A 15,144-nucleotide genomic window follows, 5' to 3' on the forward strand; every position below is an offset into this window, starting at 1 on the left:
TTCAGAAAGGCCTTCGAAATGTTGCTGGACCAGAACTCCCATCATCCCTAACTATTGGCTATCCTGGCTGGGGCTGATGGGAGTTGGAGTCCAACAACATCCACAGGCCACAGGTCCCCCTTCCCTTTCTTAACCACTATACCATATCTTACTAGAGATGCATTGCTGCTGCAAAAGCTCCTTCCTTCCTTGCCAAATTATTCTGTTTCTGCAGTAAAGCAATGACAGTAATCACCTGAATTATTATAATTTGCTTTATTTGCATAATTTAGATTTCTCAAAAGTAGAATGTGAATGTTTCAGGGTATAGAGTACACCCTTACCCTATTCATATGTCAGGACTTAGGCCTGGGATGTACTTTCCTGCAGAGATATACCCAGGTGATACAAACCTCAGAGATATGAAAGGGTTAGAACAGCCAGCTGCTATCTCATGGGCTTTATCAATTAGGGCTGGTGCGCATGATGCCCCTGCTTTTCTTGCAGCCATGGAAGCCTGCCTCTTAATAGCATCAGACAGGCCATGAGACTCACTTGCAATGAATACTTAAAGTTTTGGAAATCATTGTTCAGTCTTCAATAAGGAAGTCTGAACAACCATGAGGGCTGGAAACTTAATTTAAAAAAAGAAAAGAAAAAAAGGATGTGAAGTTGAATTGAATCAGTTATCGGAATAGATAGCTTTATAAGCCACAAAATATAGCACACATAAGTTAATAGCATATAACCCTCTGAAATAGCTTGTATAAGCAACCTCATTGTCAATGCATACCCATCCTAACATTGATTTATCTCACAGCAATTGACTACAGCTGTCTCACTCTGCTGCCTCACCTGCTTGTGTTCCTGCATGACAAAGACACGGACTTGGCCTTCAAGGTTGTTTCTCAGCAACAGGTCCCACAAGAGAAACACAACCAGCTCCCTCCAGAATGGTTCAGGACTGAAGCCAAAAGCTGTCTCTCAGAGAAGCTACTTAACAGCTCTTGAACCTAGTGAGGGATTTAAGAATAAATAGATTATTTCTGAGTGGTGAGGAGACTCTTCAAGGAAAAGTTGCTTATAACATTTTTGAATTTATATTTTCTCATAATGTTTTGTTTGGGTCTTTTTTGCCAAAGTTATTTGCCTTTGTGGTGGATCCTGGAACATTTAGGAAAAAGACATGGTGAAAATAGTATTGAATTTAGCAGTTTATACTTAACATTGTTTAAAAATGTACCCACAAAAGTTAAGATTTAATTCTTAATTTTAAAGGACCTCTCCATACAAGTTTCAAAAGCAGAATTTGCAAAGGTTTGAAACTCTAAGCAATGAATGCTGAAAGACTGCCAATTTTTGTTTCAACTATACAAGGGGGTGCTTCAAAAGTGGTGATACTGGTGGACACAGATTCTTCTGGGAGAAGGGGCATAACTCAGTGGGGGAGCATGTGCTTTGCTTTGGATGCGGAAGGCCCCAGGTTCAGTCCCCAGTACCTCCAGATAGGGTTGGGAGAGTCCCTTCCCTGAAACTCCAGAGCCACTGTAGATTATACTGAGCTAGATGCACCAATGGTCTGATTCAGTATAAGGCAGCATCCTGTATTCCTTGTATTCTAGGTCAGGAAGGGTTAACCTGTGGCCCCTGCTCTACCTTCTTATGGCTCTTTATCTTTAAATCTGTCAGCCCTTCAAATAGAAGCCTACTTCAAATATAAGGTAGCCGTGTGGCCTTTGTAAAGAAAGACACTTGGCCTATCCCTCTGATTTGCTGAGGTATTTGGGAAGGCTCTCCTCTGTGCCCCACCACTATCACAAGTGTAGGTGGTGGGTATGCAAGATAGGGCCTTCTTGCTTGCAGGGTCCAGACTATGGAACTCAGTTGGTTTCCTCCACTGATAATGCAACATCTGGTTAAGATAGTTTTATTTTGGTGTGCTTTTAGTGTATAGAGTAGTTGAAAGTTGTCCTGTCTTCATTTGTCATGTGGTTCTGAGTCAATTTTATTACACTGGCCTTGATTTTGCTGCTGTTTATTTTAAAATTGTTTTAAAATATTTTTAATGACTGCTAGCTGGCTTTTTTTGGAGGGGACCCGACACTGTCAGACAGAAAGGAGGAATAGCCATACTTAAATAAATAAATAAATAAATAAAGGCACTAGCTGTGTTAGAAACTGTGCACAAATCTGGGCATTCATGTCATTTCAGATGACCAATTCTTCCCCCAGACCTAAACCTCAAAGTGTGTTCTGGAAGCGCCTGTGATATGCAGGAAGTTATGGGATACATGCTCTATTTTGCTGCCTAGTTTGACTTTGGAGTAACACTTTCTGAGATCATTGTGAATAGTTCCACTGGAGCAAATTGCTCTTGGCAAGCTGCAACAGAACAGCTTGTACACTTTGATTATTGGTCCAGATGAAAGAGATATTTGTTTGCAGCTTATGATACTATGAGCAATGATCAGGGCTATCTATACTTTATGCATTAAAGGGAGAGGTATCAGAATTGTTTACCTAAGTAACCCAAGTTGTGCATCCTGGTATGCAAATTGAGCAGAGGGGGATATAGTTCCTTAACTTGCATTACTTATTCTGCTATTTCTGGGGAAGGACAAAAAAATAATTAGGACCCTGAAGTCCCCCTCTCCCCTATCTGATTACTAGACATCCTATTTAGCCTCCTCTATGGCTTGTGAGATTTCACCAGGTATTGTGCATTCAGACAAGCCTTTCTTTGCAGCTATAAGGGCTAGAAACTTGTCTTAAAACAAATAATTGGAAGTTTATATATAATTGGAATGATGAATTTTCAAACCACTGCCAAATTCAATGCTCATGCAGAAATGTGAAGTATACACAGCTCTTGTGCTCATCCTTCCCAGTAGCTTAGTCAATAATAAAAATGGCCTCAGAACAAAGTCTAGGTCCATCGCTCACAGCAACTTGTTTCATATTGATAAGTCTTGGTTTATCAGAGTTGTCCCACTACTGGCAATATAATAATCAAAGAAATCTTTAGCACTAATAGAACTGAAGTCAACTTTGATCTATATAACAGCAAAAGAAGACAGAGTGACAAGGTTGGGGGTGTTATCTCACTGTGTACTGCTTCTCCAGTACCATCTCCTACTCTTGTGTAGGCGAGCACCCGACCTATTAAGCAAAGCCTTTGTCTCGAGCACAGCATGTGTGGGATGGACTGTGAACGTTCATTCTGGGTACAATGGGAAGGTAAAAAGGCAGCAGGGAAAGTAGATGGAAGAAGGGGAAGAGAGAGAACAGGGCTAGGAGAGAGCATCAGACTGTATCCAGGACATGTTTGTATATCCTGAAGGTTCTGTGTAGAATATGGATTGGAGAACCCTGTCTTTTGTTTTTAAAATAGGTATGTTTCTAGCCCTCATGCTATCAGAGATAGGTCTAAAAATGTGGCATTAAAGGATCAGCACCTGAGAGGAAATAAAAAGTACATCAGAAAGCATGACCGTTGAAAGACAATTCAGATCCATTCATCAAGACTTTCAAATGTCTCGTTACTCTTTCTCACATTTGAGGGAAACTGTTTCAGAATAAGATTCCAGGCCCTTCCAGAAAAATAAGTTCATCAAGCAACAAAGACATAATATTGCTTTTTATTATTATTGTGCAGGAACCAGACACCTTCTCCAAATAATAAAATGCTTCTCTTTCAGTGAAAGAGCATTCATGGATATTGCATTCTCCCCAGAGCTTGGAAGTAACTAGTTACAAGTAACGAATTACTTGTAATTCATTACTTTTTTGAGTAACGAGTGGGTAATTCATTTACATTTTGATTGTAATAGAACTAGGAGTAATTATACTACTTTTGTGGAGTAATTGTAACGTTTCCAGAATTACTTTTGGGCATTACTTGGGGGGGCAGGGGAAGTCTTCTGCTCCTCTGATTTGTGGATGAAAACCATGTGCCTCAAACTGGGCTTCTGTGCAGCATCCTCATCCTCTATGGATGGGCAGGAGGCAACGAGGGAGGAGGAGGAGAGTGAGACAGGGTGGAGTGGAGAAAACAATTATTTAAAAAAAACGGATAGTGGTGGTGAAGAATGGAGTGGAGGGGAAAAGGATCCAGAGGTCAAGAACATGGATAAAGGAGGAGGAGGCAGCAGCAGAATAGAGGTAAAGAACCGTGGAGGTGAAAGATGACGTGTGTGTTTGTGTGTGTGTGTGTGTGAATACTGTGTTTGTACTTGGCACACAAAGTCGCCTCCACTGTGTGTGTGTGTGTGTGTGTGTGTGTGTGTGTGTGTGTGTGTGTGTGTGTGTGTGTGTGTGAATGCTGTGTTTGCACTTGGCACACAAAGTCGCCTCCACCACCCTCTCTGGCTACTGTGCTGCATTTGCAGTATTGCACTATTTTAACTTTTTTGCATCTCAGGGGAAAATGTTTACTTGAGTGAGTGTCCCTTAGTTGGTGGCAGGGCAGGGCCCGGGAGGTGGTGAAGTGAGAGAGATTATGCTGGCTGGCTGAGTGGGGGGGTTGCACTTGGTTTGACATGCAAAGATCTGAGTAGTGGCCTCAGCCTCCCTTCCCACCACCCTTACCAGCGGAGAGACCACCATTGCTATCTTATGAATAAAAAGAATTATTCTACTACCTCTGTATGTGTTTGTTTATTTTTAATGTTGTTTTAGGCTACTTAGATGTGCAGCAGCCAAGGCCAGCACCTTGTAGGTGTTTTTCTTTTAAAGTAACTGAAATGTAATTGTAGTGATTACTTTGAAGGAAAAGCAAAGTAATCAGTTACTTTCAGAGCAATTGTAATTATAACGGTAATTACTACTTTTTTGGGCCATGTAACTGTAACTTATTACTTTTAAAAAGTAATCTTCCAAGCTCTGATTCTCCCCCAGCATTCAAACTGCAATGTGTTTTTCCTGGGGAAATGTGATTTTGTGCTGGCAACTTGAAATTCTATATGGAATGTAATTCTGCAAGTGTCATGGACTGCTGTTGGATAGATCCTGTGACATTGCTTGATGAGGAGCAACCCAGGTACCCCATCCTATTTTGTCTCCTGCCTTCTTCAAAGGGGAAGGATCATAGCTAAGAGGCAGAGCATTTGTCTTGTAAAAAAAAATAAAAAATGTATATATTTTAGAAAAGAAACCCATTTAACCCCTTGTACATGGATTCAAATATTTATGTCACCCTTTTAAGAGGAAGAAATGAATTTTATGAGAGAAGTTTCATGTGCTGAATTTCTGCTTATCATGCAGCTGTTAGAGCCTCATATTCTCAGAGAGTAAAAGGGGGGTGACATTACAACATTTTGACACCTGCTAAAAGTGTTTCCAAACATTTATATTAAATTAATAGAATAGCTCTCATTCAAGTTTATCATTACTCAGAAAATGATTGTTATTGTGCTGAAAGCAAAAAGGAATAAGAGGAACAGTCTTCTTATAGACTGGATAATGTTGCGTAAATTTGTATAAATGTTAGCAGAGAACATCAACGGTCTGAAATGTGTGTGTGCCAGTGTGTGCGTTTACCTAAGTAGCAGGCTTTTACCCTACATTGAGATCACTGAGACTTAAGACTTAGTAAAATAAGAAAAGCTACTTTATTTATAGAAAGGCACAGTAGATAGAAAGGCATACCTCGTTCTAACTAACTAACTAAGTTGGAGGCACAACGCCCAGGCATCGGACTTGCCCTCATGGTTTGGGAAGGAGAGAGCAGAGACAAAGGTGTCTCCTTTATCTTTGACAGTCGGAGAAGAGAAGAGAGGAAAGGGTGGAAGGAGGAGGGGCAGATAAGCTTTCCTAAGACGTATCAGTCTAATGGAGGAAGTCAGTCAGCATCACAGGTAAAGGTAGTCAAGCCTATCCATCTGGAGGACCCTAACTCATCCTTCTGGAACATAAACAAAAGAACAAAACAGGAGTTGCTCTTGCTCCACTTCCAACAGATAAGAGGGCAGGTCCCTTATGGATCAGAAACTGGTTAAAGAACAGAAAACAAAGAATACTAGTAAATGGGCATTCCTTACAATGAGGGGAATTCAACAAGGGTTTTCCCCCAAGGTGCTTTATGGGAGCTGATGCTTTTTAGTATCCATAAATTATCATCTGCAGTGAAGATCCATAAATTATCTGATCAGTGAAGAGGACAGTAACACATCCATATCCCCACACACGCACTTATGGAATTTGAATTGAGCTGGCTGTGAAGATCCAGGAAATAGAACTTGGATTCAAATGAATAGTTCATTTAAAACATCAACTATGTATGCAGCAGCAGTGAAAGTGGGTTTGGAAGTAAGCAGTATTAAAATTGAAATCCCAGGATCTACTTTTTGTTTTGGGGAGTCAGAAACTCTTGCTGATCTATTTCAAATCACCCAGAGATCTACCAAGAGATCCCACTGCACCTCCCCACCCCCATGTTATAATCAGTGTCACAATACCTTTACGGCTTGGCCACATTTGGAATACTGTGGTACTTTGGATTATTCCTTAGAAAGGATATCTAGGGCTGGATAGGGCAGCCAAAATGATCAAGGGGTTAAAGCACTTCCCTATAAGGAAGGCCCACTGTGAATTGTTTGCAAGCCACTTTGAGGGTAAAGTTGCTCACCTCCGTAGCAGTCTTGATGCCCCATACACATCTACTGTAGTCCCGAATGAGGTGTCCAGTGCAACATCTGCTGCAACTCTTGGGAACAGTTTCAGTTGATGTGGCCTGATGATGTAGACAAGGTGCTTGTGATGATGTGGCCAGCAATGTGTCCTCTCGATCCTTGCCCTTCTTGGCTTATTAAAGCTTGCCGAGGGGGTTTGACCGAGTGGATCCAGGATGTGGTCAACGCATTATCGTGGGCAGGAGTGGTTCCAGCTGCCTTGAAAGAGGTGGTGATCCAACCGCTCCTGAAAAAGCTCACCCTGGACCCACTGGTCTGCAACAATTACCGATCGGTCGCAAATACCCCTTTCTTAGGGAAGGTGATTGAGAGGTTTGTGGCATAGCAATTACAAGTACTCTTGGATGAAACAGATTATCTTGACCCATTCCAGTCTGGGTTCAGGCCTGGTTATGGGACTGAATCAGCCTTGGTCGCCCTGATGGATGATCTTTATCAGGAGAAGGACAGTGGGAGTGCAACCCTGTTATTCTTGATCTTTTGGTGGCTTTTGATACCATTGACCATGGTATCCTTCTGGGCCAACTTTTTGAGATGGGTATTGGAGGCAATGTTTTAGAGTGGTTCCGATCCTATCTCCAAGGTCGTTTTCAGATAGTAGCATTGGGTGATTGTCTTTCAGCTCCCTGGCAGTTGTGCTGTGGGGTGCCGCAGGGTACCATCTTGTCCCCCATGCTGTTTTACATCTATATGAACCCCTTGAGAGCAGTCATCAGGAGATTTGGGGCAAAGTGTCAGCAGTACGCTGATGATACCCAGCTCTATTTCTCTGTAACATCTGAATCGGGAGAGGCCGTGCAAGCCCTGGACTGCTGCCTGGACTTGGTGGTGGGCTGGATGAGGGCCAATAAACTGAGTCTGAATCCTAGTAAGATGGAGGCGCTGTGGGTTGATGGTTCCCGAGTTCAGATAATTGGTCAGTTGCCTGCTTTGGATGGGGTTGTACACCCTCAGAAAGAGCAGGTCCATAGTCTCTGGGTGCTCCTGGATCCATCTTTGTTGCTAGAGGCCCAGGTGACCTCAGTGGCTAGGAGTGCCTTTTACCAGATTTGGCTGGTAAGACAGCTGCGGCCGTTTCTGGACTGGGATAGCCTGACCACTGTTGTCCATGCACTGGTAATCTCCAGGCTGGATTACTGTAATGCACTCTATGCGGGGCTGCCCTTGAAGATGGTCCAGAAGTTGCAGCTGGTGCAAAATGTGATGGTGAGACTGCTCATTGGGGCAGGGTATCTCCAACATGTCACTCTGCTGCTGAAAGAATTGCACTGGCTGCCCATTTGCTACCAGGCCAAGTTCAAGGTTCTAGTTTTGGTGTACAAAGCCCTATACAGCTTGGGACCAGGATACCTAAAAGACCATCTTACCCCTTATATACCCAGTTGATCACTGCACTCTGCAGGTGAGGGCCTCCTGCAGATACCATCTTATCAGGAGGTTTGTTCTACACAACATAGGAAACAGACCTTTAGTGTGGCGGCACCTACCCTGTGGAATTCCCTACCCTTAAATATTAGACAGGCGCCATCTGTTATAATTTTGGTGCCTATTGAAGACCTTCCTCTTTCAACAAGCCTTTTAAGTTGAGACCTTATCCCAGTATGCGTCTGTGTTGGAATTGCTTTTTAATATGTTTGTAAACCTTTTTTTAAAAAAAATCTGTTTTTAACTTTTTTTTCTTTTTTAAGATGTCTTCAAAGCTTTTAAAAAATGTTTTTAAAGATGTTTTGTCTTAATGTATTTTAAAATCTGTGTTTATGATGTTTTAAAGTGTTCTTTGTGCTTTTGTTTGCCACCCTGGGCTCCTGCTGGGAGGAAGGGAGGGATATAAATAAAATAAATAAATAAATAAATAAAAGGGCTGCCTAGTGTTTGCTTGTGGGAGTTCTTGTGTGTGTGTGTGTGTGTGTGTTTGTAAAGACAACTCAGAGGACAGGAAAATGTTAGAGGTTAATAAAGTTATGCATAGTGTGAAGCAAGTGGATAGAAATAAATTTTCCTCCCTCTCTTATCATAATACCAGAATTCAGGGTCACCCAATGAAAGTGACTGGTGGTGGTAGAGTCAGAACAGACAAAAGAAAAAAAATCTACCTTTGCCCAACGTGCAATGAATTTATGGACTTTGCTACCACAAAACATTATAATAGCCACTAGCTTAGATGATCCAGAAATATGATTAGGCCAATTCATGCAAGATAAGTGTATCAATGAACATCTGGCTGCTAGCCATGATGGCTATATGGAGCCTTAGAGCCGTATGCCACTGAATGCCAGTTGTCTGGAAGAAACAAGGAGAGAAGTCTGTTTCCTTCCTGTCTTCTTTGTGGGCTTCCTCAAAGCATCTGGTCAGCCACTGTCAGAGAACATAAGAAGAGAGCCCTCTTCTTATCCAGCATCCTTTCTCATAGCAGACGACGAGATGCCTGTGGGAAGCCCACAAGCAGGACCTGAGTGCAGTAGCACTCTCACCACTTGCAAGATTCCCAGAAACAGATATTCAGAGGCAGACTGCCTACTGCAGAGGTAGGATACTGAATTACATAGAGGCCCTCAGCCTGATCCAGCCACTATTTCCTTGTGTCACAGGACATTTGCAAGTCCCTATATTTTCCAACAGCACAACCATATGAGATAAAAGAACCGTGCTGTTTTTTAAATACTTATTTTGGGATCAAGGAGAGTCTGGGATCCAGGGAGTCTAAAGCCCTTGGATTTGGCCAGGGACTATTGACTTTAAAGTCTAATTTCAATCTCAGAAGCTTGCTGGAATGTGGTTTTTTTTGGGGGGGCAGGGAATAAAAAGCAAGTAAAACTGACCTTCAGCCTTTGTTATTTCAGGCTACTTGATCATGTCAACAATCCATGAAGAAGCATTTTCCTATGTGCCATGCAACCTCAAGAAACATTCACTCAGAAATGTACCACTGAGTTAATGAAGGTTTCTCCTTAGTACTGTGTTTGGTTTGGAGATCCAAATCCGGGGTGTAGCAGTCTTGGATAACTACACCTTTTGGCTAACTAGGTGTAGTGGAGAGAGTACAGCTCCAGGACTCTTTTTCAGAACAGGAGTCTGCAAGAGTGCCAGGATAACTGTACCCTCCTTGCTCAGTCGAGAGAATGGGGGGGGGGGATAATGAGGCTTTCAAGTTTGTTTGCGGCAGAAGAAATTGAAGAATGAGGAAAGTAATAAAGGAGAGACTGGATACTTCTTTTTCATTGATGGGGTACCTCTTGCATGCTAGCAGTTTAAATGGCAACACTTCTTTGGACTTCTAATGAAAAGGCAAAGGTTGCATTTCAGCTGGCTGAATATCTTTTATTAAAAGCTCAGTGTGTTTCACAAGCTGAACCTATTCAGTCAGTCATAAGCATAATTGAACTCAAGGAAGTTTACTCCCAGATGGTGGTGGTTGTTAATTCAATTTATATCCTGCCCACCCTCCCAAAAGAGTCCAAGATGGCAAGCACATCAATAACTATCATTAAAATCATTCTAAAAACAGTTAAAAAGCAATCACATACTCTTAGCCAGTGATTTCAGGGTTGCCAAGAACGGTATCTTTCAGCCATCCAAATGCCTGGGTAAACAGGAATATGTTTAAATTCTTCTTGAAAATCAATAATGAGGGAGACAAGTGCACCTCACCAAGGAGGGCATTCCACACATGAGGAACTGCCACTGAGAAGGGCCTGCCATGGTTCAGCACCAACTGGGCAGTCCCCAAATGGCAGCACCTCTAATATGCACATGATTACCTAATCAATTGGGTATTATGCTGTGTACTGCTGCTGTTCTTTCTGGGATGTGTGTGTGTATGCATGTGTGCACATATATATTAATGCAACTGCTTGTATTTTTGGACTTTCCTTGGGGCATAGCTTTGGGACTGTCATGATGCGCTCCTGCACTTGAAAAAAAACCAGACCACTGCCTTTGGGTAAACAATGTAAATGCTACTTCACCTACCCAAAACATTTTTGAGATTTGTTAACATGCCCTGTTCTAATGCATAGTTAGCATAAGCTCTCCCCCACCTTTTTTCTTTTGGAGTGTGGAATTAATCTGTGCTGCTTTTAATAGTTCCACCCCTTCCACCCACAACAACTGTGATTTTGGGGAGAAGGGATAGAAACCTCCTCCAGTATTTTGGGCCTCTTGAAGCGCTTTGATGAGCTTTCATTATCTACCTGAACAAAACATGGCTTAAAAGCCTGATGCACTGACAATTATTGTTGTGCTTACAGGAGGGCTGTGAAAGGATATGAGGAAATATATATATATATATACATCTGCAAAGAAAAAAGGTATCTGCATTTAAAAGCAACAAAAGTAGCAATTGGAGGCGGCAATAGAAAAGTCTTATCTATATTCAAGAGTTCACCAAAAGAAAAAAAAATAGATACCTTGTTCACTGCAGTTTGCAGGTTTTAAAAAGAATCTTTTACCTCCCAATTCCAAAGCCTGTAGATGTATACAGAGCTACACTTATAGCATAATCCTAATGATATCTTCTTTTAAAGTTGTCATTTCTATGGCTCTGTCAATATCCATGGTGCTTTACAGATTAACATAAGCAACAGAGAGCAAGGTCCTAGGGCCCATCCTTCCCTAACCGCAAAATCCACATTTTCCATATTCGCTTTGTTTCCTCAAGATCCATACATGTCCTGTTTGTGGGCAGATTATTGTGAAAACCTGATTTTCAAGCATCCATACCTGTGGGCTTTTTTCTTCTTCTAAATTGCTTTAGCATTGGCCACTCCCCTACGTTCATCCCGTTTCAGTGATTGGTCCATAACGGTAATTAGCTTTTCGCATGCTTTTTCAGAAGAGCACAGAAACGTATATCCTTTTTAAAATTCCCACGCATGCACAGGTTTGTGGATATGCTACTGGGTGGGAAGGAGACAAGGGGCTTGGCATATGACAGAGGAATACCCATGGACCACTTATTGCAGAAAAGTCCATGGTATTGTGTCCAAGCACATGGACATAAACGCGATTGATTATTGGTTTAGGAAAGCATATTGGTTTTTCAGTGGTACTTCAAATGCAGATTTGTGAATGCAAAAATCCATACTAGCCTGCAACATCATATGGACAACAGTGAATTAATGAAGACACAAAACTATAACATTGCAGATTATACAGTCGTATAGAGGGCCCCCTAGTCCTTAGCGAGGGAGCCAACAGTAGAAATGATATAAGGCAACCAATGATGGAGGTGTAAAAATAAACATAGTTACAAACACATATGGCTTGGTTTTGGAAACCAGCTAAGAACACAATCCTACCCATGTAAACTCAGAAGTCCTATTGAATTCACTTCCGGGAAGGGTGACTTAGCCTGTGCCTGCTTTTGAGACGGGCTCCTGCCTCAAAAGAAGCTTATTCAGATATATCAGTCAGATTTTTTTTTTTTTGACTGATTAAACTTCTCCCGGGTAGGGAGAAACGAAGAGATTAACCTCAAAGCCTATTTTTGTTGGGACGACCAGATCTCATTAATTTATGGGACGAGGTCCAGCCGACGAAGGTGGGACGGATTTTCAACAACAAGCTCTATCTGATAAAGCGAACGTTCATCTTATCTTCTAAGAGAGAACGCACTAACAGGCAAGCACCCTTCTTTCTATATTTTTCTTTTACTTGACTTAAATTGTTGCTGTTTAAAAGAGATTTGCCAGATTGATCGGTTTTTGACATCTCACTGGGGAGCCATAACTTCTCTCTGCTACTCACTAATTAATAGCTTATCTCTGTTTTTGTTGCAAAAAGCTGTCCTGGATTTGCATTCTAAAGATATACACAGAAGAGGGATTTCTATTCCAGATTTTTATTTTGAAGAATATTATATTGTCTGAGACTACTCTCTTTTTGGTCTATTTTATTTTGACGAATCTGTTTCCTGACGACCGCCATTAATTGTTTCGATCCTGGGAACTGCATTTTGTTTACTTAAGCATGGAGAGATAAGGCTGTCTGCTCTGTTTATACTGTGATGTCACCAAGTTTGGAGTATTAACCCAATTGTTGCTGAAATAAGAAGTGGTTTTCCTATATTTTTCTTTTAAAATGGCAATTAAGAAAGTGGCTGAGAATCTGGAAATAACTATGTTTCAGAAAATAATGGATGAGATTGAGATAACGAAACAAAACCTGCGACAGGGTTGTAAGGAGCTGAAAATTGAATTGAGTAAAATGAAGCAGGAGATTAAAGATATAGGGGTCCCTGTGAGAGAGGTGACCCTGGAAGGGGTCCCTGTGAGAGAGGAGACCCCGGAGATTGGAACAAACGTGGAACAGGAAAAAGATTTGGAGTCTATGGACTTTAGAAACAAAATCTATTGTTTGGAGACACAGGAGATTAAAGACATAGGGGTCCTTGTGAGAGAGGAGACCCTGGAGACTGGAACAGGGGTCCCTGTGAGAGAGGAGACCCTGGAGACTGGAACAGGGGTCCCTGTGAGAGAGGAGATCCCGGAGATTGGAACAAACGTGGAACAGGAACAAGATTTGGAGTCTATGGACTTTAGAAATAAAATCTATTGTTTGGAACTCAATGTTATCTCTGAAGAAATTAATGAAGATTCTAGAGATGAAGTTATCAATGGCATGGATAATCTTCTGGACTGGAATGATGTGATGGAGCCCAATATAGAGAAAATCTATGGAATTAACTGCAGCCATGTGACAATGGAAAAACTTTCAAGAGATGACCCAGTGTATTTTGAAAAAAAGAACAGAGATATGATTTTACAGCAGTATTTCAGCAACCTATTCAGAATGGATGGCAAGAAAATATTTGGGATAGAGGTAATTCCCATCAGACTCTTACTATATGACTATGGCTTTGACAGCAAGATTATTATGGAATACTGATAATGGAAGATTGGATACTGAAATTACTGGACTTAACAAGACTACTGAAGATGGAAGATGGAAAATGGAACTAATAGGGATAATAGAACAATGGCTACTGAAATTACTGAACCTAACAGATTCTGATGTGATGGATTAATTGAAATGTTTATTTTGACTATGGTTATGACAATAAGATTATCATAATTAGTAATGAGATGGATTAATCGATATGCTTATCTGGAAAAAAAAATTGATAGATATATTTCTTAAAGAATTGAAACCTCTCTTTGACTTTTTGTGGAAAGAATAAAGTAATGTTTATGAGATTTGATGATTAAGTAAGATAACTACTGGAGGAAAGTGATTTTATAATATGACTTAAGAGACAGGATTGTTATATATTATAGACTTATAACTGATTTGATCTTTGACAAATGGGAAGTCAATATTTTACTCTTTATTTTTTATTTTTGTTTTTTTTTTCTTTTTTTTTTTTGTTTAACTATTTTTGATTTTGTTTTTTGTCTTTGAATGTTTTATGATTTCGTCTTGTATGTTTTATGAAAATCTGAATAAAAATTATTGAAAAAAAAAAAAAAGAAGTCCTATTGAATTCAACAAGGCTTACTTCCAGGCAAATGGGACATCTATACAGAGCCCACTGACCTGGGAGAAAGGCCCTTTGAATTCAATGGGACTTACTTCTGAGTAGACATGGGTAGGATTGTGCCGTTATTTAACAGTCTTTTTTATTTCATACTCCTCTTTTCAGCAATTGTCTCAAAGTGGCTCACAGAAAAAAACCCCCAATGCCCTACTGATTCTTCCTGGTCCATTTAGGTTTTGCTATTAAATTTTAACTCATTTATCAATAAAGATCTAAAAATATAGCGATAGATTTGCAAGTCTCTTGCAACAAAACAAAATCTGCTATTACATATACAACGAATTTGGGTTTTCCTCAATCCCACCCTCTGTTTTACTCCATATACCTTCTCTTATCTATTAAGCAAACACAACAAGATCCTTTGAGCAGTTATGAAATGCCTTCTGGACTTGACCCTCTAAGAGATATTTATCTGTTTTGAGGAACTTAAAATGAAATTTTGACTACCATGCTCCATGGCCCAGTATTCAAATATGGCCTCTCTCAGTCCCAGCTCAATATTTTGGCCTGAGGAATGTCCTGTTTCCTAATCTCCACAGAAGTTACCCCTTGAAACCTCAAGGGGTCTTGGAAAATCTCCTTCAGTCAATCCGGAGTTTCCTTATCCTGAACTATTCAGAATATTGCTGAGTAAGGAATCTTCAGATTTAGACAACATCATATATTTATTCCACTATTATTCCAGTTTTAACAGTCAGAGCTTCCCTCAATGAATCCTGGGGACTGTGCTTCTGGAGGGAGGTGAGAGTTGTAGGAGACCTCTGTTCTCTTCACAGAGCTCCAATTCCCTGAATGCTTTAACAGTCAGTCCCTCTTCCCAGAAAAGTCTGGAAAGCGTAGCTCTGTGAGGAGAACAGGGATCTCCTAACAACTCTCAGTTCCCTCCAGAAGCTACAGTTCCCAGGATTATTTGGGGGGAGCGATGACTCTTTAATCTTGAAT

This window comes from Rhineura floridana, chromosome 3 (assembly GCF_030035675.1).
Source record: "Rhineura floridana isolate rRhiFlo1 chromosome 3, rRhiFlo1.hap2, whole genome shotgun sequence".
Lineage (NCBI taxonomy): Eukaryota > Metazoa > Chordata > Lepidosauria > Squamata > Rhineuridae > Rhineura > Rhineura floridana.